The following is a 24,429-nucleotide window of genomic DNA, read 5'->3' as shown; positions in this document are numbered from 1 at the left end:
AGTCTTCGAGTGACATTGCAGTGGCGCCTTCGCGAATAGCAGAGGCGACGTGAGGCGAAGAAGCGCGCAGCGCGCATAACGGGCTGCAGAATGCCAGCGGCCCGCGCTATGTGGGACGTTAACGTGGGGCTGCGCCCGCTGCCCGGCTAGGCCTTACATTAGCCCGAGCGGCCCGCGCTGGTATGCACGCGGCAGCCGCGCAAACCCGTACCGACGGTAGCCGGAGAATGTGCGCGCAGTCGCTTGGTCCCGTGGGCCTCGCAGCTAAACGCACTACTGGCTTACTGCGATGCCGGCTCTACAGTGTACCACTGCGGCGGTGATACAGACTTTCAGGGAACTTCGAGAGGGACAAACGACTCACAAGGAGACGGCACGACCGTGTGGTGAAGGAGGACCCCTAACACCTCACGTGGTTAAAACATTAGGACGCGCTTCCCGGAAAATCCTGGGCAAAATCGTCCCGTATGAGTATAAAATGTTAGTGCAATGCCGAGGCGCCGTGTGGACTAGTTGCCGGCACGGTAGCTCAGCGTGTTCGGTCAGAAATCCTGTAGGCCTCTGTAATAAAAAACTGAGTGGAAGGATCAACCACCGAACTTGAGCAGGATGTCTTGCGACGTCCGTAACGACCGAACACAACGCTCAATAACGAACAAAATGAGAAAAAATAGATGTTTAGGGCTCGGACTCTTATGTCAGAGGTCTCGGGTTCGGTTCCTCCTCCGGCACCTTTTTTTTCTTCTGTTTCATTTTATTTTGTTATTTCACCAATTATTCAGAAATTTTCCCAAACCTACATTATCTTTAACAAATTAGTTACATTATTGAATAAAAATTATTTTCTTTTTGTCCAACAACACATTTCATGGCTGCGGCTTTCCCATTTTTCACTGTAAAGTATATGAGGAGAAACATTGGCTTTTTAATCATAATAGCAAAGTCGATTGGGAAACATTCAATTTTTATACATATAATAATTATAAACCAGAACTGCAGTGGTAATTATCGTAAAAACAAACAAAGCAATAGTTTTTGCGACATCTTGCGCAACATATGAAAGCGGATTTTTTACAATCGCAGGGCGTTTGCAATAAATCTGTACGAAAACATGCCCCATTAACATTTACGAAAATGTTTTGAGTTTCTCATAATTTTGACGCAAACCAGGAATATTTAATCATGTCTCGGAATATTGGTGACGATAATTGATGGTGAATTATAGAATGAATATTTATACAATCTTCCCGGGAATTAATTTCACGATTCTCCTGTAACAATGCGCTGCAATTTTGCAAGCAAAAGAAGAAAAAAATGTGTGAGAGGAGGAATCGAACCCGAGACCTCTGGCATAAAGGTCCGAACGCGAACCATGTATGCCAAACGGCGACGCGGCAATGAACTAACATTTTATACTCATACCGCACCTAAGAAACTTTGGATCGATTTTTCTCGGGATTTTCCGAGTAGTGCGTCCTAATATTTTAACCACGTGAGGTGTTAGGGGACCTCTTTCACCACACAAAATTGCGGACAAATCCCTGGCCCCACGGTCGTGCCGTCTCCTTGTCAGTTTGAAATCTGGTCTGAAATAATTGAGTCGATAGCTACAGAGCCATGCGTGTTCTATGATAACTCTGCCAGTGAACTTTGGAAACGTATTAATCATCGTGCCTTGTAAAAATCAGTTTCATTACGGCGACTGCCATTAATACTCGGTTATTTCGCCATTTATAGTCCTACGTGCTTAGGTTCTTGTAACGACTTACTGTCATGTTAGAATTGTGACTATACTTACGTTTATGATAATTTTATTTATATGATTTAGGACCACAATCTACAGTGGTATATATTCTTTACACTGCCCTTGTTAGTGAGCTATTGTGGGTTGCCATCGCACAGACGTCACAGGGTTATTTGGTATGCATGATAGCGTTACGGAGATGTTTAGCAAACTCGAGTGGCAGACTCTTCAAGAGAGGGGCTGTGCATTGTGGTGTAGCTTGCTGTCCAGGTTTCAGGAGGGTGCGTTTCTGGATGAGGTATCGAATATATTGCTTCCCCTTACTTATACTTCCCGAGGAGATCACGAAAGTAAAATTAGAGAGATTCGAGAGCGCACGGAGGCTTTCCGCAGTCGTTCTTCCTGCGAACCATATGCGAGTGGAACAGGAAAGGGAGGTAATGACAGTGGCACGTAAAGTACCCTCCGCCACGCACCGTTGGGTGGCTTGCGGAGTATAGATGTAGATGTAGACTTCAAAATTTCCTTGTAGACACTAATTAAACAGCTAAGAGCCAGACTTGAAAATTTGGCGTTTCTGTTCGTTCCCACCTGTATATCAATGCGCAGCAGCTCAACAATAACATATACTGCGGAAACGAACCAATGAGTCCCGACTTCACAAGTGACAACAATAGCGACAGCTCGAAAATAAGAACTAATTTATGTAGCAGTTTTTACGGACATGGTACCACAAGATGTCAGGCACATCTAGAGGTGGTGAGACCTATTCACAATAACACAATAAAACAATTAAGTTGTAAATATGCCGCCGCCCGTTGTGGCCGAGCGGTTCTAGGCGCTACAGTCTGGAGCCGCGCGGCCGCTACGATCGCATGTTCGAATCCTGTCTCGGGCATGGATGTGTGTGATGTCCTTAGGTTAGTTAGGTTTAAGTAGTTCTAAGTTCTAGGGGACTGATGACCTCAGAAGTCCCATAGTGCTCAGAGCCATTTGAACGATTTGTAAATATGCCACCTGTAGTTCACCAAAAGAAATATAAATTTTGTGGTAAACATACGCTCCCATTTTTCATGGGAAATTTACTTTGGTTGTAAGCATACTTTCCACTGGTCATTAAAACAACATTGTGTGGTGATACATTTCCTTTCCGTGTCCCCTGAAAAATACAAGAGACATTTCACTGCAATTAAAAGCTTTATTTCGCGTCGAACGGAATATACAGCTGATACAATAAATTACCATTAGATGTCAGGAGCCTACCGAGATGTTGCCCCGTATTCCGACGAATGCAGTAAAGAAATACTTCCCGCTTCCCAGAAATTAACAAAAGAAATTTCGATAAATGATAATGGCATTCTCTCAATAAATGTGAACTAGGGCATACAATTTCTTAACAGAATAAAACAGTGTTATCTAAAATAATGGAGATGATAAGGCAATATTGTCTAAAATGATGGTTCACAGCATATTATAGTGTCTTTAATAGCCGGGCGTGACTGTCTCTGTGACTGTCGCCCGAACAACAGGGACTTACATGCATTGAGAATAGAAAATAATACATTGGGAATGGCTAGCTGCTAGCCGAAATCTGGATTTGCGTAATAAAATCTAAAAGAGGACGACTGATTCCTGCACTCTATAATTTATGTCACATAACAGTAGCTGAGTGGACCCACTTTCCGAATGCAAGGTAACCTGAGGAATAATACTGGAACTCAATACTTCCTGGGATATCAATTCTACATTATAACACCTTTAAAGCGCTCTTACATGCTACCTATGATTTTTGCTTTGTACTGAGACCCAATTAGTTACCATTCTTGCTTCAAATTCTTTTTTAGTCCTTCTTTAGAATTTACTGCACTTTTCCTTATGTTTGTATCAAGTTCATCCCGTAAATTCTCTTTGAGTTAAAGGTTTGGTGATGGAAGTAGACGCAACGCTGGGGCAGTTATAAAGAAGCAATTATTTCATAAGATATGATGTGTGCTTTTGCTCATCACTTTGAAAAATTCGAATGTAGATCTAAGTCCGTATGTTTCTGCACTCCTGCACAAAATTTGCTTTGGGATTGAATAAATGCTTAACAGAGTTCTCGGGATGCAGATTTGTAATCAATTTCGAATTTTTAACGACTTATACCGTCGTCATCGTCATGAGATTTCAATAGGCGGTTACGTGCTCCCTTCAGTTATTCTAATTATGTAGAGTTCACGAAGTCGTGGAACTTCCATATCCTACCCGAGATTACGTCGCATGTCGATGCCCATGACTGAGAAAAAGGGCTGATTTCTGTAGATGATTTTTTTCCTTTGAGCATCACGCGATCGTTTCCGTTTTGAAAAGTCATTCAGTTATCTGCGACTGGGAAACATAGTTGTGACTCTACATTAACGTTGAGCCTTACGAAACGGAGCCTTTTGTCCGGGTTCACTTCGTGCACGCGAAGCTTTTTGCTTGTCATTTTTCTGTTGTATCCATTCTCTCTTGTAATCCTCCGGACAGTCGATTCACTTGCTTGCTTAGCACATAATGGAGCAGCTGGATTGCTATTTGAGATACACTTAATAGCGGAGTACTCTTATTGTTTCTTATGATTAATTTTCTCTCTCTTTCATTAAGCTCCCTGCGGCCGCCTGTTGAGAGGAACACATTCTATGCGATCTTTCTTCTCAGATCACCTTTTAACATCTGCTTTCGTACTTCTGGGTATATGTAGCAAACTAGCAATATCTATCTGACTGCGACCTTTCTCACGCGAGAAATGAGAAGTTGTCGCTGTACGAACACCGTATCAGGTCTTCCGCATCCCATTGTGACCTTGTGGACCACATGGCAGGACGGAACAGTATTATATGAGTGGACCGGGACAAATAGGCCAGTGTACCGTACAACACACGCATTTATACAAGAGAATTCAGGTCTTAGTTTACGTAAGCATACATTCATTTCCTTACTACACTTTCAGATAAATTACTTTCAAATATGTGTTTCTTAACATTTTCCAGTGATTCGATGACGCTTTATTATTTAACAGCTGTCCCTCTACTGCTCCAGAGTAATGTGTGCTTGTTTGAAACGTACTCACCCAACATCGAAAGTGATTGAAAACCGACATTAATCTAATATTAATGACAGGATCGATATGTTCTGTCACAATTTCAGGGTAGGCAAACTCGATCAACGTGTAGGCGTACAATGTGAAATGTGCACTGCAGATGGATTGATACGTATGCTGACATGTTTAGTCCTGATACAAAGTCTCTGCTTAAAAGATGAAATGCACCAACCGTAACAAAATAGCGCTGTATCCATATGCGGATTTACAGAACAAGTTTTTCGTTTACAGACAACCAAAAGGAAACTATAGAAATCCTGATAGGTTTTATAGGCCCAAATAAACATTTAAGACGACTTCCGATACACACAATATTTCTAAAACCACAGGACGAGTGGTACAACAACAAAACGATCTAGAAGAACAACTGACGGTATAGCCTTCCAACTTGGAAGAAGCAGTGCTTTCTCATGCTTATGAGAAGTGATCAGTGAGCACTCGATCAGTTGCAAATGTAACTGATGTTATGTCCAATGCTATGTTCAAATTAACGGAAAAAACAGTAGCTAGACCCCTACCTGTTACAGAAAGTGCAGGCGTTAACTCCTACTGACATCATATCTCAGGGCATATTGGGCCAATTGTTGCTGCAATTCCAAACTGTCAAGCCTCAATTTCCTGCGTGTGCACTTTGCATGGAGAAACCTGATTTCCCATCGGCGGAATGCTCAGTTGTCCCACGTACGAACCTTTGATAATCCAGTTTCTACAGTTGTGAAGAACCATCAATATAGATTTGCAACGAACTTGCGAACGTGCATAATCAACAATTGGTAACGGGCTTGAGTCTGCTAGATCTGCTCTTACGTATACTGAAGTCTACTGTTTTTCCTCTACATGCAGACTACTCGCCACACTGTTGGAATATATTCCATTTGATCCAACTCGCTGCAGCCCCAACTCGTTTGAACATCTCGGTCGTGAACATCTTATAACTAATGTAAAAACTGGCTTCAGCATAACTAAAGTTGTTATCTTGAAAATGAGAGAGAACCGTTGGCGGGCTATTTTACCACAAGCCAGCTCGTGTGACAAAAAGTGCAGTTCCCTTCGCATTGTTAGCTAGGATATTGTTTGCCACGGGTTTGCATACACATACAACAGCAATTCGTGTCCGGTTTGAAACCGACTGCCATTGAAACGCCTTGACACGAGTCTCCGTTCCCTCGTTAGGACTACTTTTCTTACACTGTGCCACATGGTTGCAAATGGCAAACCATTCATTTTAGACACGTTGGATAGACCACGTCGCTATACAAACAAATTCGGAAAGCTTCGTTCAGGGCGTGGTGATGGACACGACCAGACGCGAAGGCCATTCTGTTGCGTCTCCAGTCGGTCCACCTCACTGCGCTCCTTCCATACCACGAATGGCACATACACACTGCCATGGTTTACGTCAGCACTGTAAGGCCACATGGCCGCCCTGTAGCAGAGATACAACATTTTATGTGAATGCGTGGTGTCTGTTCTTTCGGACATGTCCGAAAGAACAGACATCACGCAGAATCCACAGCTGTCATACGTTATATGCAAATTGCAGGTGGAGAGGGGAAGAAAGGAAATAAAAGCTAGAGTCTGACTACTGACAGTTGCATCGGGACATTACTTGGAATCAGCGGCTACGAGTGAAAATGTGTACCGGACCAGGATTCGAACCGGGAATCTCTTGATTATTAGACAGCTGCGTTAACCACTGCTCCATCGGGGACGCAGTACCATCTTAACTGCGTGGAATGTCTCAGCGCGCCTCTAGGCCGATCCACATTCCCATCGAGAGCCACCTATGCGCAGTTTCTGTCCATTTCCTGCCACGGTTCGCGCGACTCTCCCCCGTCGGAGGTTCGAGTCCTCCCTCGGGCATAAATGGAATGTGTGTGAAATCTTATGGAACTTAACTGATAAGGTCACCAGTCCCTAAGCTTACACACTACTTAACCTAAATTATCCTAAGGACAAACACACACACCTATGCCCGTGGGAGGACTCGAACCTTCGCCGGGATCAGCCGCACAGTCCATGACTGCAGCGCCTCGGGCATGGATGTGTGTGTTGTCCTTGGCGTAAGTTAGTTTAAGTTGGACTAAGTAGTGTGTTAGCCTACCCAAATCTCCAAATTTCCTCCATGTTCGCTCTCTGAGATTCCCACAGGAAGTGGTATTTATGCATCTGCGCTGAAGAAAGTGGATCCATTGCCTACCTAGAGCAATCAAATTATGCCTGGAAGATCAGAAACCACTCATTCATGTAACTTGATTCGCCTAGCCGGGCACCTTCTTTAGTGCAGGTGTACAAATACATCCGACCTCCTGTGGGAATCTCTGAAAACGAAAATGGAGGAAATGGACGCAGAGTGCAGAAAGGTGCGATGATGCTGTGTCCCCCATGGCGCAGCAGTGATTAGCGCACCTGTGCAGTAAGGAGGGGATGTCGAGTTCGAATCCTTCTCTAGTACACATTTTCACTTCTCGCGGCTGATTCCGCATAATGTCTTGATGCAATTGACAGTAATGATCACGTACGTTTCCTTTCCTTTCTTCCCCTCTCCAGTTTCAAGTTACATATAAGAGGTACAACATTTGCAACCATCAAAGTGACCAGTGTGCTCTTTGGAGGCGTGACTAGTATTGTATCCTGTGACCATACAATGGGAATCCACCGTAAGTCGCTGTCTGATACAGCTGAAACTTGGCAGAGTGAGAGAGGAGCGAAAATAAAGGGACACTCAGTTTGGCTTTGGTTCCAAACTTAATAATTTCTGAGAAAATGAAGGTCAAAGTTTCGACGCCTCTTGATCAGTCCGCTCGCGCAACGTGTAAGGAAGTGACTTGTTAGAGCAGTGGCTAAGAGCACGGTTTAGAAATTTCGAAACGTATTCAAATCGACTACTACGTTCGTTTATCTTTTGTTATTGAGGAAGTATGTGACTTCAACATTTTTTTCACATCGTGAAATACAAGAGAATTATTGACAAAACAAATGAGTGTTTAAAATCTTATTAACCCCAAAACACTAACGGCGGGGAATATATTACAGTGTACTACTGAAAAATTTATTCAAAGGAAGTCATAGTCTATGCATTAGTTAGTTCCTGTTATTGGATCTGCAATGGTATGCTACATAAAAAATTAAGTAGGAAATGACCTACGTCGTAACCTACTGAAATCGTAAATTTTACGAGCGTTTAGTAATCTAGGAATAAAACAAATTTGATTATCACAGATCTTATATAATTAACAATTATTGAAATTTAAAAACATATAAAATCTGGCATTTCGTTTTTTCCATTTATTTTTTTCTTTCATGCTTCAAGGGAACCAGAGCATACCCCACGATGAAATGTATCGCAAAAAGGTTCGAAACTTTAGAACGGGAACATCACGAGCAACGTGCGAAGCTGCATATGTCATAGACGCATTTGTTTGCGTGAATATAATTAGTTAAACACCCACGATAAAGCGGCTAAATACCACTCGATCTAGCGATAATATCGCGGAAAATTACGGATATTGAAACATTTGCTTGAAAGCTGGAGCCTCCAGCTGACTATGGACCAAGACGTGTATTTTAATTGCATCGCATCTACTTGTGATTACCCTTCACTGTGCTATAAAACACAGCACTACTGTAACTGGCCAATGTAATTTTTCACTTGTCACTTGAAGTATACGTTGCAGGGTTGGCATAAAGACATATACATTGGTGGAACTACTTTTAGTGAGCACATCAGTACTCCGTTGATATTGACAAACAGTCTGTCTTATAAGAAAGGATCGCTTTGTGCGCCGTACAAGTCAGTGACGTATAGAAGCGGGCCGGTCTTCACGTAAGGCCGTAAAACTTTGTCCTAACTCTAACGATACGTTTCTTTGAAGAGCAGTGCAGATTTTGTAGCTGTTGCCACTACCTTTTCAGAAGCAAACAAAAACTGTTAAAATAAGTTTTTAGGAAAATGTTAATCCATGCCAGTGGCGATGAGAATATGTATTTTAATTAATATTTGAAATGCTGACTTCTTTTGTCAATAGTTACATTTTATTTCAGGATGTCAAAAAATATTGTTGTCACCTACTCTAGTGGCAAAAAAAGAAAAAAAATGGATTCGAAGAAGAGTCGCAAAAACTGGAAACTGTGGGCGTGACCACTGCGCTACCAACTCACTTCTTTACAAGTTGCGCCTGCGGACTGTTAAAGAGGCGTCGAAACTCTGATCCTCATTTCCTCGGAAACTATTAAGTGTTAGCACCTACGCCAAACTAGTTGTACCCTTTTTTTTGGTTCTTTCTTGCTGCTATGTTTCGATAATATCAAGGAACGACTTATGGCGGGTTTCCCTTGTGTTGTGTACATAGTTCCGCATAGACAGCGCGTACACAACTTTCCCACTAGAGCGCGCCCCGCTAAGCACAACAGCGGAGGCGCAGCGCTCGTCCGTCTCCGCACTACGAGATGGCGCTGCCTTAGAGACGTACCAAATTCTGCTTCCGTCGATCTGCATATTAATATGTAACGCAGCCTGTGAGATTGCTGCTAATGTAGATCCTTTCCTCTTCGCGGATCACACTCGCGCAGTGATACCTGAATACGCGAGGTATTATAACGAGTGTACAGACCCCCAATTAGTTAGTCGACATTTGTCTGTACCAGTCTATAGTCAAGTTTCAGTCTGCACCTAATAATATTATCATATTCCTGTAGATAGCCATGAAGATAAATGTATAGACACTTTGTCAAGAAATAGAGATATGTGAGAATAAGATGAACATACCAAGACCAAAGGAACTTCAGACTGTCAATTGTAAACAGCATCCAGAATCAAGTTACGTAATGTCTATGCTTTTTATTATTTTAATAAATGTGTGTGAAAATTAATCAAGTTCTGGTTAAAATTGGTCACCGTCAATCTGCTACTCTAAGTGTGCATGTGGCATTTATATCGTCTGACCTAATGGCAGAAGATAAACACGCCACGACAAGAGCACGAGACATATTGCTGATACTCGCCTACTTCGTTAGAGCGACAAGTCAAATAATCTGATGGTGTGTGTACCGAAGGTCTTACAGTACGCACACCACACCTTGTTAGACTAAAATCCAGATAGTGATTTTGTAACAGTTAGCTATGTTAACGAACATGTATCACTGGTTTCTGTGTGGCCGAATATCTGAGAATTTTGTGAGGAAAAACACTGAGCGATCTGTGCACACGTGCGGGACTTGTGGCTGCTTTTGCTCCGAGCTAAAGTTCCTTTTCTCCTCGGAAATAAACTCTGCGCTGGTGTGCAGTCTGCTGCTGCTTGTTAGGAGTTGGCAGAGATGGGCCTGCTGGCGTTGGCAGCGCGCACAGCCACGTGCGGTGCGTCGCAACGAAAGGCGACGCGATGCGGTAGTGAAGCGGCCGGCGAAAGTCGCGAGCGGAGCCGCTTAATGTGTTTACACGGCCGACCGGCGCGAGCAGCCCCGCTGCATCGTAACAGCGCTGTCGAAACGCTCACTGTGTGTCCGCCCCAAGGTGCACTCCGAGGCGTCAGACCGTGGTGGGAGGGCGCTTACGTCACTGGTGCAGTGTCTTCCGCGTTCGGTGGGGGCCCCGGGGACGGGGAAGCTTTACATAACGACGCACTCGAGGGGACGAGGGAGTGTGTCTCTGCTTACCGAGCACAAAATTTTGGTATGCTGTCAAAGTTGTTTCCCGCCTCTGTAGCCGTTGATGCCAAGTCATGTTAATGCAGTGATGTTCGACCAGGAGGTACCCAGTGCGAATCATGGTGGTGCAGCAAATTTCCATTGCCAATCCATGGCAGCTTTTCGATTAGAACGAAATCGTTTCCTGTAGAATTAGGGGGATCGGAAACTGACGTTTCCGCGTATGTCGATATTCGTTTGGTATCAGCTCACTTGTCTACTCGCCCCTGAGATTTTTAAGGTTTGGGTTTCTTCTTTACTCGTAAATAAATTATTGTGAAATAGCCAGCCAAATATCAGAAGACGCTTTTTCTTTTTCGCAAGGATAGAAACTCAACAGTTACTACCAGAATCATTTTCGCTGTTAATCAAAGTGCTAATCCAAGTGCATTAGAGGTTCGCAAAAGCAAAATATAATTTTTCTAAGTTATAATTCGGTTTGATTTACCGCCGGCCGGAGTGGCCAAGCGGTTCTAGGCGCTACAGTCTGGAACCGCGCGACCGGTACGGTCGCAGGTTCGAATCCTGCCTCGGGCATGGATGTGTGTGATGTCCTTAGGTTAGTTAGGTTTAAGTAGTTCAAAGTACTAGGGGACTGATGACCTCCGATGTTAAATCCCATAGTGCTCAGAGCCATTTGAACAATTTTGTTGTTGTTGATCTTACCGACTTGTATCGATCAGGAAGACCAACAATTTCAGACCATATGTTAAGGACGAAAGTGGAAGGAGATCCATGCTAGACAATAGAGAAACTGTTAGACACTCGTAACTCACCTTAGTTGACCATCCAAGAACATTTGTAGCAGATTGTTAAAGACAAGCAAAGCTAACCGACTCACCGAATGCAACGTAATGCCTTAGCAGCACAATACAGAAGCTTTTTTTTTACCGCTTGGTCACTGGAGGCGACAAATGGGTCCTCTATGATAAACCAAAGGGCAAAAGGCAGTGGCTCCCTCCGAGCGAATTTCCAAGGAGAGAAAAGCCAGGTTTACTACCAAAAAGGTGCTATCGTGTGTTTGTTGGAGTATTCGCGGTGTTGTTGATTTTGAAGTGCTGAAACCTGGACAAACTTTCAATGAAAACTTTTACTATGAATGGCTGCAGCGAGTAAATCAATCTTTAATTGTCAACAGAAAAGGTGTTACTCTGCAACGCGATAATGCATGACCGCACTGCGCAAGATGAACCCTGGAAAAAACCAATGAAGTGGGGTGGGAGTTATATCCTCACCCATCCCCTCCCGGTATTGCGTCATCGGTTTTCCGAGTACCGTGTTTCTGTAGTTTCGACCCTTAATCGCTTGGTTCACTCCTGAAATATTTACGTGCGTTTTGGGATGTGTGTGCTTCGTTTAGACAAAATTCCTATAATGCTATCATTTTACATATGGTTTAGTTAGTTTTAAGTTTTTTCAATCTATCATTCGTGAGTTACGGAAAGTGACTATAACTACGTAAATACTGGTTTGTTTTTTGATTTACTTTACATTAATACTTTTTCCAAAGATCATTAATACGACATTTCGTAATGATTTGGAACATGTCAGCTTAATATAATTTTTCTTTAAACACTATTATTTTTTTTCCTACTTCATATCCAATTTTTTTCACAGTTAGTACTTCGTATCTAAAAATTCATCTATTTTGTAGTAGGAGCTGTCATTGAGAAATTCTTCTAATTTGTTTTAAATGCCGGTTGGTTATCTGTCAGACTTTTAATGCTATTTGGTAAATGATCGAAGATTTTTGTGGCAGCATAATTCACCCCTTTCTGCGCCAGAATCAGATTTAACCGTAGATTATCCTTTCTTCTAGTGTTGTATCTATGCAAGGTACTGTGAAAATCCTGAGTTCCTTAAATTAATGTCTGCAAGGTGATCTTGGGTGGGCTCCAGTTATTACTCTGATTACACGCTTTTTTGAAATCAGTACTTTTTCTCTTAATGATGAATTACCCCAAAATTACCCATATGGAACCAGTGAATGAAAATAGGCATAATACGCTAATTTTCTGATGTGTTTGTCACCAAAATTTGCAATAACCCTAATAGTATAAGTTGTTAAACCCAAAAGTTCAGCAGATCATCAATGTGTTTCTTCCAATTCAGATATTTTGGATGTTCTGCCTTAAAATGAGACTTCCGTTCAAAGTCTATTTTTATCAATGGTGTTATACCATTTACTGTACATAACTGTATAAACTGTGTTTTCTCAAAATTTAGTGAGAGGCCATTTTCAGAGAGCTTCCTAATAATTTTCTGAAAGACATTATTCACGAGAGTTTTCCTTAATCGAGAATTCTGTGATCGTTTCTGTGAAAAAAACATGATTCAGTTTCTTCCCAATCCTTATCAGTTCCAAGTATGTACTCAGTCTCTAATTATCTCTTCGTCGACGAAGATTTATAATCACCCCTACTTTCCGTTTGATTAGCCTGTCCAGCATCGTACTGCCCCCTCGATGTTGTCAGCCCACAGCTCGGTCTTGAGTTTTATGTTGCCTACTAGTAAGGCGCAACGACGCGTCGCGCTTTGGACGCTACCCGTGGATAGGGAAAAACATATTTCTCGAACTGTCGGCTGCAAGAAAACGTCCCCCACATGTACGTAGTGAGGGGCATTGATGAGTGGTCAATATTTAATTATATCGCTGAAACTTTCATTCTATTCGCATTCACAAGGCGCTATCTAAAACCTGTGAACTGATCATATAATTGTAATAATATTTCACGAAGCAGAAATTTACTGGTGTTAAATAACGTGCTATATAGAGCATTGAGTATTTTCGTAAATCGGTGCAGAGCGTCAGAGAAGGACGAAAATAATGTACTGTTACATTGCTTTGTTTAAACAAAGACTTTCATTTGTAAGGCGGATATTCGGAAAGCAAAATCTGACAGGTCGCAAAATGGAAACCACAGCGATAATCAAAAATGTTTTATTTGCGAGAGATTGCTACTCTTTCGAGCTACTTCTCCACATAGTCATCGCTCCGATTTAGGCATTTGTTATATAGTTGCACCAACTTTCCAATACCCTTGTCTTAGGAGGCAGCCGCCTGTGCTTCCCGCCACTTCTCTGCTCCTTCTCTTTGCCAAAATGTTGTCTTGACAGCCAGCGACTCGATGTGAGCAGAGATGAAACGCAAGGAGAGCCAGTTACGGACTGTATTGTGGGCTATCAAACACTTCTCATCGAAGATTCTGCAGGGGCGTCCGGATTACCCCTGCAATGTGCGGCCGAGAATAGGCACGAAGAAGGAAATGCATGACATCTACGTTGTGTGGGGTTGCATGAAATCAGGCGAAACCTTGCAGCGGGCGCCCGTACTTGGCGGGAAACTCTACTGTTCTAGGCGTCTTTACGTGCTCACTGTGTGCTCAGGACTGAAAACAGCTAGGTGACGTGAACGAACGACAGGTAAACTAGAGACGCTTCCTAACAAATGTGAGCAAAGCTTATTGGATTTTCACTGTCATTTACGTTTCGTGACCTATCGGACTTTATTGTCCGAATAGCCCTCGTAAATAAGCAACACAGTGTTACTTTCAAAAACAAGTCTCTTGGAAGAGCAAAACAGGAAGCTATCTGCTACGAAGTATTGAACGAAGTTAACATAACTTCGATATAATTGTGACACATAAATAGTTCGTCCACAGTAGCGGTAAAATGATAACGAATGTGCTCCGTTATAAAGTTTCATTTATAGTTGTCTTTTCTGCGACAAGACAACTCCACTCTGAAGCGAGTACGGAGAGAAGTTTACAGTAGCCGGTGATTCTGTATGAGTGTTCATTGAGGCCTTAACTGCAGTATATCATACAAAATATAGGGGATTACAGGCCACGTGATGGAACGATTATTACATAGCGACAGCGCCGAATGTATTCGTACGTTTTAGCCTATTTAACGTCTTATCCCGTAATAATCTACGTTGCCAGTTTACTTCATATTCTTCGATCATGAAAAAGAAATTCCACTTAGAAGAACGAGAGGGTTACTAGACATAGAGGCATACTGCGTTCCATCAGTCTCAAATTACTATGGCTTTGAGCTCTTTCAGCAGTAGTTTAAAAGTTTTAGCCTGCAAGAAAACTAGGACGATGTTATTAAAGTAAACAAAGGTGGCACATCTTGTTGAGATTGGGCGAGCTGTCTTTATTGGGTGTTCCCTGAGACTGGGAACACCTGACGAGGGCGTAGATTTAAGGCGCCGAAAAATAGTGCTGGGAAGACGCCGAACACCGGAAGAACATTCGATCTCAACGAGACGACAACGAATAGCAGGTGAAGTCTAAGAGACTTCATTACAAAGTTGGTATAAGTCAAAAAACGGGGATTGGCAGGTCAGTGTTTGATCCTACGTCGTGATAGACTGTTTCGCTGCCACATTATCCTAAATATCGTAGGACTACGCGACGTATTAATAACTACAATTCATAAGCACTGGAGACGAAGGCAACCTCTGGGTAATTTTCTCATTTCCGTACATGGATCGTCATCAGTAATGTCTTTGCCACAATTTTTAAGACTGTGACAAAATATTAAATGGGATTTACGATACTCGTGGACGATCATCTACTGGCAATAACGGCTGGAGGGATGGGCGACATGTTAATCACGTTCATAGGTCGCTTCTCGTACTGCCTTGATCGAACGAGGTGGCACAGTAATTAGTACACTGGACCGACATTCGAGTGGACGACGGTTCTAACTTGGGTCCGGCCATCCAGATGAAAGGTTTTCCATGATTTCCCTATATCGCTCCAGGCAAACGCCGGGATGGTTCCTTTGAAAGAGCAAGGCTAATTTCCTTCTCCATCCTTGGCAAAACCTGATAGTGTGCTCCCTCTATAATGATCTCGATGTTGAGTGGATGTTAAACCCTGCCGGCCGAGGTGGCCGAGCGGTTCTAGGCACTACAGTCTGAACCGCGAGACCACTACGGTCGCAGGCTCGAATCCTGCCTCGGGCATGGGTGAGCGTGATGTCCTTAGGTTAGTTAGGTTTAAGTAGTTCTAAGTTCTAAGGGACTGATGACCTCAGAAGTTAAGTCCCAGCCATTTGATTTGAACGTTAAACCCAATCTTTCTTCCTTTCGTACTGCCTTGCAGGAAGCAGTAGGCCAGTTGGAAGAGGCTCAAGTCTTAAGTGGTGTATAATAATTACAATATAGAAACATAGCAAGCAGGAAATACAGAAAATTTGCAGACGAAAATTTCATAATGTATGTCAACCTTTTTTCTATTTATTTATTTATTTATTTTTGAGGAACGAACGTCAACTGTCTCTCATGGGCAGAACAGGCAGTTTCCTCCAGACCTCATAACAAGATATCAACAGGGATAATTCCTGATTCGTGTTGACAGTACACAAGTACAAGTAACGGTTTTTTTATTTTTTATTTTAGTGGCTTTCGGGAAGTGCCCATACAGCAGTCTCAATAATGGTATGTCATTTCTAACGATACGAACGTAAGAACAAGACAACACCCTGTCCCCGAGCGTAGAAAATCTCCGACCCGGCCTCGAATCGAACCCGAGTCCCTTCAATTAGTAATCTGCCGCGTTGATCCACAGTTACCGAGGCGAACAACGAAAAGCAATGATGTGTTTGCTCTATGAGATTCCACTGTTCAAACATGTAGGAAGTAGAGCTATTTTTAAGTTACGACCCTCTCTTACTTGATTCACTACCGCCACTGAAAACTGTCGAATATTTAGCGAGCAACGTCGTTTGTTTACCCGAAGGAGCTTATCAGTTAGTTTGTTTTATGTTCTTTTTGAGCAACTGGAAAGTAGCGATAGCTGCGTTAATGTTAGTTCATGTGACGAATGGTACATAACTTCATTTTCTGTACGACATTTGATTTTCCTTATACACGGAAACCTCATCTGGAATCTGATTTTTGGAGTAGATTCTTAAGGTGGATTGGTACAGGTCCATTGGAAGAGTATGGCTTGTGAAAAAATGCATATTTATGCAATATACATTTTATTCCCAGAGATACTCTGTACTCTGCAGGTGTGCAGAAAGGTCAGTGCTGGATGACGGATGTTCACGACAAAAGAAGGTAACGTCGAGAATGCTGTAATGAGGGATGGCAGGACTGTCCCTGTTCCGACGAAATGTATGGAGGACAGAATCCTCGTCGAAAAGACAGGCAAAGTATATATTTGGTGTCATGAAAGGTAGCTAGCGTTAAATAGGCGTAAACATAAGACCACATATGCTGGATGCAAAATGTTCTAAATATTTTGATCACAGAATTAGTGTTAATGTTACAAGACTGAGACACAGCGATGGCATTTGTAAAAATTATGTGTCAGCCATTAATATTAGTTCAAGCGATAACTGGAAGTCATTAAGAGAGATCTGAGAAATTATACCACTGCTGCAAAGGGATTTCTGTGCGACCTATTCTTAAGTACTGCTCCAGTGTTATCGGTCTCCTTTAGATTACCGTAGACAAAATGCCATCGAAAGCACACAGAAGCATACGACTGCATTCATGATCGGGAGGTTCAGTCACTCCGAAAGTGTTGTGAAGGTGGTTAGGAATGTTAGACGCGGATCTCTAAAAGGAAAAGGATCTCTGGAAAATGGTCTTTAAAACAACATAAGAGCAATTTTGGCGCCTGCTGTGGCGCAAACACGGTCATTTCCTTGGAATCCATTCGTACGGAAACAGGAAAAGGACTGATAAATAACAGCTACATTTATATCTGTACTCTACAAGAGACCTGAAGTGTGATAGAGGATACTTCCAGTTTGAATCTTATTTCTTCCCTTTCCTGTTTCATTCACCAAAGATGCATGGAAACAAAGGCTGTCGATAAACGTTCTACAAGGAGAGATCAAAATGTTTTCGTTTGAGGATGTTTAAGTATCGAAATGAAGACAAGGTATTAGTGTGGCATTCTTGTCTTTTCCGACGTGCGTGCGGTAAATGCGGTAACGTGAACTATGGGGTGTTATTATCAAATGCACCCAAACAAGACTAAAGTGCTGTTACTCTATCCTTGGCTAAGGACAAACAAGGGTAGATGCCCATCAGAGAATGAAGAATGTGTATGGGGCAGCACGTATGTCGAAAACCAGAATTGTGGAATGAAACGCCAAGGGCTGATGCTGCTTCGTGATAACGCACATCCCCATATCGTAAATGTGATAACTCGTAAGTTACGCCAAGTCAAGTGCGGGTCACTCTAGCATCCGTCCTATAGTACTGATCTCTCGCTATGCGACTGTCAGCTCTCAGACCCTTAAAAAAGGCCTCGAAGGGTCGACTATTCTTGTTGGATCAGGATGTGTGGACATTTTTATGCGACAGGACACGGTATTTTAAAGAATGGGTATCTTCAGTCTGGTGTGTTGAAGGTATTATCGCATCAGTGCCCAAAGCGATTTTGCTTGATTGGCATACCTATGGTTGACTGTATAGGCCTCGAACAGAAACTTTTTGATAGCTCCTTATATTTTCTTGCCGTAGTCATTTTGTGGGAGAAAGTGGCATGTTAGTCGACTCTTCTTTGAATGTACGCTCTCAGATTTTCGAAGACAATTATCTCCGTGAAATGTATCTGATATAGCGCCTGCAACTGGAGTTTTTCGGGCAGCTCGGTAATGTTAGCTCACCGACTAAACTGTTAGGTGATGATGGGCGCCGCTCTCTATAGCATTCTGTCTTATCTATTGATTCAATCTATCAAGGGTCCAAGATTTATTAGGAATACTTAAGAGTAGTTCCTACAATGTTTTCTTAACCCAGTTCTTGTTGTTGTTGTTGTTGTTGTCTTCAGTCCTGAGACTGGTTTGATGCAGCTCTCCATGCTACTCTATCCTGTGCAAGCTGCTTCATCTCCCAGTACCTACTGCAACCTACATCCTTCTGAATCTGCTTAGTGTACTCATCTCTCGGTCTCCCTCTACGATTTTTACCCTCCACGCTGCCCTCCAATGCTAAATTTGTGATCCCTTGATGCCTCAAAACATGTCCTACCAACCGATCCCTTCTTCTAGTCAAGTTGTACCACAAACTTCTCTTCTCCCCAATCCTATTCAATACCTCCTCATTAGTTACGTGATCTATCCACCTTATCTTCAGTATTCTTCTGTAGCACCACATTTCGAAAGCTTCTATTCTCTTCTTGTCCAAACTAGTTATCGTCCATGTTTCACTTCCATACATGGCTACACTCCAAACAAATACTTTCAGAAACGACTTCCTGATACATAAATCTATATTCGATGTTAACAAATTTCTCTTCTTCAGAAACGCTTTCCTTGCCATTGCCAGTCTACATTTTATATCCTCTCTACTTCGACCATCATCAGTTATTTTACTTCCAAAATAGCAAAACTCCTTTACTACTATAAGTGTCTCATTTCCTAATCTAATTCCCTAAGCATCACCCGATTTAATTTGACTACATTCCATTATCCTCGTTTTGCTTTTGTTGATGTTCATCTTATATCCTCCCTTCAAGACACTGTCCATTCCGTTCAACTGCTCTTCCAAGTCCTTTGCCGTCTCTGACAGAATTACAATGTCATCGGCGAACCTCAAGGTTTTTACTTCGTCTCCATGAATTTTAATACCTACTCCAAATTTTTCTTTTGTTTCCTTTACTGCTTGCTCAATATACAGATTGAATAACATCGGGGAGAGGCTACAACCCTGTCTGACTCTTTTCCCAACCACTGCTTCCCTTTCATGCCCCTCGACTCTTATTACTGCCATCTGGTTTCTGTACAAATTATAAATAGCCTTTCGCTCCCTGTATTTTACCCCAGCCACCTTTAGAATTTGAAAAAGAGTATTCCAGTCAACATTGTCAAAAGCTTTCTCTAAGTCTACAAATGCTAGAAACGTAGGTTTGCCACCCAGTTCTTATGTGGTTGAATTACATTTCCTTGAGACTCTCCCACTGAATCTCAGCATATTCAAAAATGTGTGTGAAATCTTATCGGACTTAACTGCTAAGGTCATCAGTCCCTCAGCTTACACTCTATTTAACCTAAATTATCCTAAGGACAAACACACACACCCATGTCCGAGGGAGGACTCGAACCTCCGCCGAGACCAGCCGCACAGTCCATGACTGCAGCGCCTTAGATCTCAGCATGTCCTGTGCTTGTCCTGGAGTTAGTTTCATGTGGTAATTTCACTGTAGATAGCTTCGGACGATTGCACTCGTGTATTTTACGGTTGCTCCCGTCTCCATTGCCACCGTAGCATAATGGTCAGTGCTGATGACTGTCCTGCGGAGGATCTGTGTTCGTCAGAATTTCACTCTGCAGCGGAGTGTGCGCTGATATGAAACTTCCTGGCAGATTAAAACTGTGTGCCGGACCGAGACTCGAACTCGGGACCTTTGACTTCCGCGGGCAAGTGCTCTACCAACTGAGCTAACCATGCACGATTGACGCCCCGTCCTCACAGCTTTACTTCTGCCAGTACCTCGTCTCCTACCTTCCAAACTTTACAGAAGCTCTCGTGCGAACCTTGCAGAACTAGCACTCCTGAAAGAAAGGATATTGCGGAAACATGGCTTAGATGGTAGGAGACGAGGTATTGGCAGAAGTAAAGCTGTGAGGACAGGGCCTGAGTCGTGCAGGGGTAGCTCAGTTGGTAGAGCACTTGCCCGCGAGAGGCAAAGATCCCGATTTCGAGTCTCGGTCCGACACACAGTTTTAATCTGCCAGGAATTTTCGATCTGTGATCAATTCCCGGTACTGTCAAGGATTTTTCTTTCATGGAATGGCTGGAACGGACTCCACACAACCTCGTGATAGCATCTTAGGAGTTACTTGATCGAGTGTAGCAACTACAGGTCACGAAAACTGAGAACGTCCCGGAGAGCGGTGTGGTGACCCCGCACCCCTCCATACCACATCCAATGACGCCGTTGGCAGAGGATGACACGGTGATCGGTCGACACCGATAGGTCTTCCAGGGCCTGTGGACGGAATCCACTGATCCAATGAATTTTTATCACTAATGAATCTCTTTTCCTATTGTTGCGGAGTACGCCACGTTCAGGGTCAACCGTGCACTCAAGTGTCGTACGCACCGTACTTATATAGACGTAAATTTCAAGCACAACGGAATCGGTGAATCACTCGCTAGAACTGCCCGTCGACGGTTTTCCCAGAACTTGTCAGCCTCGCGGCCCGCTGCGCGCGGCGACAGTAGCATGTTTTCCGACGGCGTAGTAGCGGCGAAACTCGTTCGCTTGTACGCGACTTGATGACCATCGCGGTTTTTGTGTCATTACCGCGCCGGCGACATTCCTGCACTCCTTTCAGCTGCGGGCCGGCAGCAGTAAGCGTTAGAACGGCCTGCTTGTCACTTCACTTCTCTCGAGGCCGCGATCATCCGCAGCTTCCTGGAAGCAAGAAAGTAAAGGTGTTCCCCGGGCGCCGTGATTTATGGACCGGAGCGCTTTACGAGCCGCTGACCGCTCTCTGTTCCCCGCGCGGCAGCAAAATTATTAAAGCTACCTGCGGTTGCGTCGCCGCTTTCGTAGCCCCACCCACCGGCTGTTGTCGGCCTTGCTTTCGCCAGCTGTGCTGCGCTAGCTGGTCTACCACTCCTCGTGCAACACACCGCCGTCGTATACTTTTTTGCTTCGCCACCAGCTACAACAACTAAACCAAATTGCAGTCCAAAGTATTACGACCGCAATAGAACAGCGGCAGTCATAAATTTTCAATTATCGGCTCGGAAAAAAACTACGTAACATTTTTCTTGTGTTTGCTTGCGGTAAATGTCTGTAGTCGCAACACACTAAAATCCCCGCGCCACAGTACAGATCAAAATGACATAACCTGTCTCGACTTTATTAATGGGCTGCACCTTTTGTTTCAGCTACGGTGCTCTGATGTGGAAATTTTAGCGTTCACCATAAATCAGACTTGCATCTGTAGAGAAACTAAAATTAATATATTTGCTTATATGACCGTCTACCGCCAGCAGTTTATCTCCATGAATTATTATAATCGGTTTTCCGCCTTATGGTTAGTGCGGTTAAAAAGTAATTTTCACCAAATGCGTTTCCTTTTATAGAGTATGTTCTGTGGTCATTCTGGAAATATGGTGTGCACATATCTCTAGATTTTGGCATTTATAGATTAAAGGCCGCGCGGGATTAGCCGAACGGTCTGAGGCGCTGCAGTCTGGGACTGTGTGGCTGGTCCCGGCGGAGGTTCGAGTCCTCCCTCGGGCATGAGTGTGTGTGATTGTCCTTAGGATAATTTAGGTTAAGTAGTGTGTAAGCTTAGGGACTGATGACCTTAGCAGTTAAGTCCCATAAGATTTCACACACAATAACAATAAATACATTAAAAACTATTTAATTATAAAATTGGCGTGCAACATACTATGTTTCTGCCTCCTGTTTACATTTTTTTGAAGTTCACAGCTGTTTCCTTCATTGATAACAGAGATTGAATATCATGGATGCACAAACAGTTCCCGCAGCTGTTCGCCTTTTATGAAGCCACTTTATCTTACGTTTCGTTTCTGTTTTATTTTTCTTCACCTCAGTTTCGTAAACTCAATGAAGTAGTACTGTAGTCTCATGTATTCATCTGCTTGTCGTAGTGTTTATACGTATTCATTTGTGTCCTCTGCAGGCTGTGAGTATTGCCAATCTTGTGAAAGCATTGTTAGTGAGTCGTAATAATAAAAAAAATTAAAAGTATGGGTTCACTAGACTGGCAATACTCACAAGCCGCACAGAACGCAAATGAATAAATACAAAATTTTCTTCACCTCAGTTTCGTAAACTCAGTGAAGTAGTACTGTAGTCTCATGTATTCATCTACTTGTCGTAGTGTTTATACGTATTCATTTGTTTCCTCTGCAGGCTGTGAGTATTGCCAATCTTGTGAAAGCATTGTTAGTGAGTCGTAATAATAAAAAAAATTAAAAGTATGGATTCACTAGACTGGCAATACTCACAAGCCGCACAGAACGCAAATGAATAAATACAAAATTGTGCTGAGTGGATGAACATCCCAAACTACAGTACGCTTCTCTTGTGAAGCTACGAAACGGAGGCGAAGAAAAATAAAAGTGTGTCCATGAAAGGTGAAACAGTGCGAAAATGATGTGTACAACCATGATATTCTATACGCCAGCCTGCTCTAATAACGATGGACAGATCCGTAAAGTTCAGAAAATGTAAAGAGACAAAGACTCACATAAGTGCTGCGACATTTTTATTTCGACGAGTTTCTCTATTATTCTATCGAAAGAACTGTTCGTCGTACTAAAAATATTTGTTTCGTTAAACAGAAACCTGTGCCTGTTTTCTAGGGCGCGTATTACCACGACTGTCTTTTCTGGATAGCAGAACGGTAAATTATTTCACTACCACTGTTACACTGCTCCATAGTGCGCACTCCATGTCCCATGTACATGTCTTTTTTTGTATATAAAGCAATTAAAGACGCTAATTTTTCATCGAAATTGTGGCAACGACTAGAAACTGGTTCCTTTCTTTTTGAATCTTACCATGCTTCAATTCAGGATGCCAGCCAGATAATCAACTGAAAAGACAATATAAAAATTAGTGAAACGGAATGTATGGTCCAAATATCTGGAACTGACTGGAATGAGCATATTGCGAATGCGTCCCATCTTCCGTTATGTTGCAACAGTAACGGAAGGAATTAATTTATAACTCGATTGCAATGTACGAAGGCACAGAAGACGTGACAGAGACTGCGGGCAATCCAGCGTCCTGTTTATGCTTATGGGTCCTTGCGAAGGCCCAAATTATACGCTTGTAGAATTTTGCATATTAACTTTGATGTTTCTTTTTATTTAAATAGGGAAGTTTATTTAAAAATGAACTTCTCCGAAGCCTTGACCATTCGGAAACACCGAATCTTACTTACCACTGATCCCTAAACTCGTAGCGACTATGAAATCGTTCGGCTGTCGATCACTTTTACAGATACCTAAATCATGGCCTCGGCCTGGTGGGAAAAACCAATATCTGTCTCACAACGGATCCAGTGTTCGTTCAGATTGTCAGATAGTAAGATACAGCAAGTAAATGACTGTGACTGATTCAGAAGCCTTACAACATTTGATTGTTTTCCAAAGATCGTATAGCAATGGTGATTTCTTAACCCTGTTGTCAACAGTAATTGTAATTTTCCTGTCATTAGCTACAATCATAAACTTATCAAGTATAAACAGATGTTTCGTAAACTTAAATGTATTTTACCCTCCTTGTGTGTCCATCTCAAAATAACTGACAATGCTTTGTCCAGGTTCTTGACTAAAAGTGTACTTTCTCAACCTAAGCAACAGAGCACCATCACATCAGGTTGTGTAGTTATGACGAAATTTTGTTGAAATTTTAAGGACAAACCGCAAATATTCCAATAATATTTAACTACAGAGAAACAGTACAGTGTACAGAGTTAACAATTTTTGTGATTAAGAATCATACAGTCACGAAGGTCGTATGTTTTCGATCTGGGAACTGTTCAGTAATTATTTCAGTCACATCAAAAATATTCCAATTGGTTTCTGGCACATTTTTGCTGGCACATAACGGCGATATTGGGAGGGAACGGTAATGGAGAAGTGAAAGGGGGTAGGAGCCAGGGAAAGGGAAAGACCGGACTTATAGAATATTGGCGTCTTTATAAAAGTGTTACAAAAAAACAGCGTATTTAAGATTCACGGCGGGCGATTTCAGTACATGAAAATGCAATAAGCTTTTTCTACTGTCTTCCCTTTTCCCATTTTATACCATCTAGTTCGAAAATCTGAAACTTTATTCGTTTTCACTGATAACTCCAAGTCGAGTGTGCGTTCATCGTTTGATACGGATCAAGAGATTTATTGCAT

The 24,429-nt window shown here is 42.6% G+C and overlaps 1 protein-coding gene across 1 annotated transcript in view; it reads right to left on the bottom strand.

Moving 5' to 3' along the window:
• LOC126354108 (protein Skeletor, isoforms D/E-like) overlaps positions 1 to 24,429 on the bottom strand; it is a 291,002-nt gene that overhangs the window by 239,576 nt on the left and 26,997 nt on the right. The gene's annotated exons all lie outside the window — the stretch shown is intronic.

The sequence above is a fragment of the Schistocerca gregaria genome, chromosome 3 (genome assembly GCF_023897955.1).
Source record: "Schistocerca gregaria isolate iqSchGreg1 chromosome 3, iqSchGreg1.2, whole genome shotgun sequence".
Classification (NCBI taxonomy): domain Eukaryota; kingdom Metazoa; phylum Arthropoda; class Insecta; order Orthoptera; family Acrididae; genus Schistocerca; species Schistocerca gregaria.
This window is presented reverse-complemented; position numbering and strand designations above follow the sequence as displayed.